This window comes from Anastrepha obliqua, chromosome 4, assembly GCF_027943255.1.
Source record: "Anastrepha obliqua isolate idAnaObli1 chromosome 4, idAnaObli1_1.0, whole genome shotgun sequence".
Classification (NCBI taxonomy): domain Eukaryota; kingdom Metazoa; phylum Arthropoda; class Insecta; order Diptera; family Tephritidae; genus Anastrepha; species Anastrepha obliqua.
In genome coordinates this window covers 57,544,890-57,550,889 of record NC_072895.1, presented here as the reverse complement: position 1 = coordinate 57,550,889, position 6,000 = coordinate 57,544,890, and positions in this window count along the sequence as shown.

The window sequence follows — 6,000 nt, the reverse complement described above, 5'->3', positions numbered from 1 at the left end:
TTTGTTTGCTGTATTGCAAGGGGCAAGTATTCATTCGATAGAACTCTTTCTGCTCTACAAAAGTATTTGAATATAGAGTTATTTAATTTTGACGTGATAACGTCTTATAATTCGATTTAGCCGGCTGCACGCACGAAAAAATGTGTCGTTACCTTGCTCATTAGTGTTACCTTGCTCATTTGTCGTTACCTTGCTCATTGTCGTTACCTTAAATGAACTGCAAGCGAAAGCGCGGAACGAACAAAACAAACGAACGGCAACGTTCGACATCTTGCTCTCTCCTACTTAAGTGAGCGTATATATGTATGTATATGCGCATATGTACATATATAAATTCACGTATTTGTATTTGCATATGCCTTCTTATTGAATATTTTTAATTTGATTTACTTGAAGAATTTAAAATAAAACCAAGTTTGTTAGAAATACCTGTTGTTTTAATGTTATTATTATTAATTTTTTTATTATATATGAAGGAAAAAATGTATGGTAATATTTACCATATACCTTATAAGATATGTTGTATACTACAATAATATATGTATATAAACATGCATATACATATACAATTTAGCGCAATTTTCAAAAAGAACAAATCTATATGTAAAGATGCATACAAGTCATATGGACATATCAAATATACGAATCTATTCCGTACGCAAGCAAATGTAAGCTAATGTGCTTGAACTGCAAGCGAGAGCGCGGAACGAACGACAAAGAGCACAATCGGCTCCCGCGTTCGGCAACGTTCGACATCTGGCTCTGTCCTACTTGAGTGAGCACATATGTATATGTATGTATATGCGCATATGTATATAAATTCACATATGTATTTGTATTTGCATATGCCTTCTTTCTGTGTGCATTTCTCTGTTGAGAATAGGACGATGATAGGAAAAGTAGGAAATGAAAGGAAGTATTTCGAGTGTAAAGTGTCTTGAAAAAGGCAAATCGATGATGGTGCCTCTTAGTGTTGTTGACTTATTAACGTCTGATGCACAATCGAAATTGAAGATATCTTTCATGAATTTGATAAATGTTTCGTCATTTTTCACGTTTGTGTAAATGTAACTTGACCTATTCCATTGCAATTCCATTTACCTCCTCCTCCTCTATATCCATACAAAATATCTATCAAACAAATAAAATTAAAATTTTGTTTTGAAAATTGCAACCATTCCATCAATATTTTCTTATGACGTTGTCACGTTAAACTATCGTCAGTAAACCGACTTTACAGACAACCTCTTTTTTACTAGCTTCGAGGATTAGTGATGGAATACCTAGGAGGCAAAAATCAACTTTTTCATCTCCTGCTCGTCTTTGCTTTTCAACGAGGTCAAAAAGCTACCGAAGTAGCCCGGGAAATTCGCGACGTTTATGGAGAAGGTGTCATAGGCGAGTCTATAGCACGGGAATGGGTTGCAAAATTCAAAAATAGTGACTTTGACGTCGATGACACGTCCCGCAGCGGAAGACCTTCTGAATCCAACGAAGTACGTCTCAAATCAAAATGAATTTGAATTTACAACAACGAGTTTGTATTAAATTTTATCTTCAAAATGGATTCAATGGTGCGAAAACCTTAAAATTGTTTGGAAACTATTTCACTAATGATACTCTAAGGAAGGCAGCCGTTTGCGAATGGCATGAACGCTTCCGAAGAGATAGTGAGTCCATCAAAGATGTCGAATGCAGTGGCATACCGTCGACATCGAAAACTGATGAAAAACAACATTATGTGGGCGTTATGAGACATTTACGTAAAGCAATTCGCCAAAAAAGAAAGGATTTGTGGGAAAATAACTCATGGATTTTGCCGAATGATAACGCACAACCCCAAAGTGTCATCATTATCCGTGAATTTTTGACCAAGAACAAAACAAATACCATTCAACAGCCATTGAATTCACCTGATATGGAACCCTGCGATTTTTTTTCTGTTTGATCGAAACAAAAAAATACTAGCGATAATATCACTTTTGAAGAATAAACTTGAGTTTTGAATTTTCTGGATATATCCCGGGAACTTTTTGATCAAGGTGGTATGTGCTGAACCTAATATAGGTTGAACCTGAGTTGTATTTGTGTTCCCCGAAATCTGATCAAAATATCCTTTTAGGTGATGTTGAAAATTTCGCATTAAGGTTTCTTTTTTTTATATTAAGAGTGGTTAAGTTTGAATTTAAGAAGTGTTGATTTTAAATAAAATACATCTTTTTTAGGAAATTATTGTAATTTCTCTTTATTATGATAGTATTGGCTCAATTACATATAGGACAAAATATTGGCCAAATAGCCACCGCGGTCTCGGCGACACACCTCCAGCCGATGGTCCGAATTTTCGATGACGCTGAGACATAATTTAGGTTCTATGCCGTTAATGTGCCGAATTATCTCATCCTTTAGCTCTTGAATTGTTGCTGGATTATCGACGTACACCTTTTCTTTCAAAAAACTCCAAAGAAAGAAGTCCAACGGTGTCAAATCACATGATCTTGGCGGCCAATTCACATCGCCGCGACGTGAGATTATTCGGCCATCAAATTTTTCGCGCAAAAGAGCCATTGTTTCGTTGTGTGACAAGTGGCACCATCCTGTTGAAACCACATATCGTCCACATCCATATCTTCCAATTCGAGCCATTAAAAGTTCGTTATCATCTCACGATAGCGAACACTATTCACATCGATCGTAATTGCCTGACCGGCCTCATTTTAGAAAAAAAAAAACGGCCCAATGTGCCGCCGGCCCATAAACTGCACCAAACAGTCACTCTTTGCCACTAACCAATGCACTCAGGTTTTTCGGCAATCACTCTTGGATTATCATTCGCCCAAATGCGGCAATTCTGCTTATTGACGAATCCACTGAGGTGAAAATGTGCCTCATCACTGAAGATGAAGTGCGCGATATGCGTTTTGATTTGAACGCTCGTTTTCATAATAAGCCTGAACAACTAAAACGCGTTGCTCGATTGTGTATCTTTCCATGGTTCAAATTAAATTAGTCTGAAATTGAAAAATGTTATATGAAATGCAAAAAAAACTTGACGTTTAGGTGTGGTTTACATTCAACATCGGCCCTTGAAATTTAACCACCATTTATATTTCGTTATTTTTGACATACTTTTTAAAGATATAATACTTTGCAAATTTCTTGCATACAAATGTTTATATTATATATGTATGAGAACATATGTTTTTGGTATTCGAAAAACTCACACTCTGACTATACTTACACATAAATTAGCTCCTATAATTTCACTTTCATGGAACTAACTGTATTTACTACCCCTGCCTGGGAAAAAAGAAAGACATTTTTTCCTATAAACCATTCAAATAACAAATGTCTCTTCTTAATATAAGCATTTGAAATTTAAAATAAAATAAAGTAGTTTTGCTTATATTGATACTCATGCCCCCAAATTGTCATTCAACTGAAATACAAGTATATCGATTAAAAAAGCCTATGAAATCTTTGCACTTATTAAATGCTTATGCAGCAATTTTTTATTAAGAAGGAATTTTATTGGCCTCTTTTCTTCGAAAGAACGAGTGAGAATTAAAACAAAGCAATCATTTCACTATACTTGAATTCTTGCCAAAATAAACTGATTGATGTGAAACCTACATACATACATATGACCTTTTAACTAGCAGGATTTCGATAATTTTTTCTCATTTACATGAACGAGAAAATTGTTGGCTTTCGTTTGCAATTAGGCAGCCGAACTTGCGCCAGTTTTTATTTCCTTGAAACTGTTTGATGTGGCTTTGCATTCCTTTACAAAATGCATCCATATGTACATATATGTACTTGGAAGGCCAACAGAACAGAACAGCACAAACAGAATACAATTCCAGATATTTACCTACAATAAAAAAGGTTCGCGCGAAACTGAGCTTTACATACCCAGCGCGGAATTTACATTAACAAAAACTGTGATATATTTCTTCGAGAATATTTGCAAATTTTGCTGAAAGCCACTTATTTGTTGTGCAAAACGAGATTCAGTCAAAGCAAACTTGTTTGCAAAGGCCATATGAAAATTAAATTGCTCATAGCACTGAAGGCCCTAGTAGCCAGTGTGCTAATTAAGTTAGGGTTCTATTGTATATATCCCCTATAAATAATAATAATAAATTACTGATGCGAGATAATTATTTGACTGGGCACATACCAAAGAATTCGACTTGATTTATAAATTTTAGCTCACTAAAAGAATACGAAGAATACGAAGAGGTCGTTGGTTCGAATCTCGGTGAAAGCAAACTTAATAAAAACATTTTTCTAATAGCGGTCGCCCCTCGGCAGGCAATGGCAAACCTCCGAGTGTATTTCTGCCATGAAAAAGCTCCTCATAAAAATATCTGCCGTTCGGAGTCGGCTTGAAACTGTAGGTCCCTCCATTTGTGGAACAACATCAAGACACACACCATAAATAGGAGGAGGAGCTCGGCGAAACCCCTAACAGAAGTGTACGCGCCCATTATTTATTTTAAAAGAATACGAAGACGTAAAGTCAGAGTCAAATAAAACTTTTTAGCACACGCGCTATTAAAGGGACTCATCAAGCAGTTTTGTGCCAATTGAGACCAATAACATCGCTGCTCGATGGGTTTAGTTTTGAACAAATCTGATGCGTTTGCTAGTGAACTTCTTAAATACCCAACAGTTTCGGATAATCTTTGATCGCACACTCGTGATAATATTGTTAACACTGCTGTTTCGCATTTTGACTTATTATCCCTTAATACCGATGATTCTAATTATGTTATATTGCACTACAGCGTGACACAAATTCGTGGGCCTCGTACCAGAAAGCTATGTGGACTGGCATAGGTTAGGCTACGTTAGCCTGGTTGGCATAAAGACACGCATTGACCTTTTGGTCCCTAGCGATATCAGATGTAGACCAACATCTATGAGTACTGAAAGTAGACATTATGTAGGATGTCAGCGCTTTTGGCGAATCTAAGCAGAGCTGGGAGATCCGCTTTTGAGACGTCCTCCAAACCCTCAAACAGTGGGGTTCCCAGGCATTTTAAACCGCGTTTTTGATAATGGCGGACAAATGCACAGAAGGTGTTCTAAAGTTTCCTCAACATCCTCTCTGCATTTCCTGCATTTGTCCGTGCTAGCAATGCCTATTTTGTGAGCATGTGCGACCAACATACCTATAAAAGCTCTGTAGTCCTTTCGTGAGAGTATAAGCACGAATTAAGTCAGTTTTTTGCACATGACTTTTGCAGCTTTGCATCCGGTCAGAATGGTCCACCTAGCTTTCACTCGCTTTTTCATGAAGTCGTCCATTTCGTTGTTTACTGTATTTAGCGGGTTTTGTATGTCGTTTTCTTGTTCAAACGGTAGTCTAGCAGCACTTTTTGCTATCTCATCTACTATTTCGTTTCGCATAACACCTTTGTGACCAGGTACCCAGTAGATATGCAGCCCTCTGTTAGCGGCTAGCCTTTCTATGGCCTCCCTGCTCCGTCGAACCTTTTTGGGCTTAATACAATATGAGCTTATTGCTTTAATTGCTGCTTGACTGTCCACGTTTATAATAATTATTGAGTTATTTCTTGTTCTTCTGTAGGCTAGCTCCGCGGCTGATCTGCGAGCTTGATAGGCTGCCTAATCCCTAGTTTTGAGCATTAAATGCTCCGTCCAAAGTTTTAGAGCCGTCTGTGTAGATGTGAAAAGTCCTATGACCAGGCTTCATGCCTTTGTGCCATCCCTCCTCTTCAATAGTAGTACGAAACCTTCTCTCCCAATGGAAGTTCGGAGTCATGTAGTCTGTACAACCTGAACTCCTCTTTCCTATTGAGCTATGTCCGTAGGTTTTACAGGTGAATACTTCAGCAGCCGATAACCTCCCCACGGATTTCGCTGCCCGATTTTCCGCCATAATGTCAATAGGTGGGATGCTGAACATCATTTCCAGCGCCGCCGTTCGAGTGGTTTTCATCGCTCCTGTTATGCACAAAGCAGCGAATC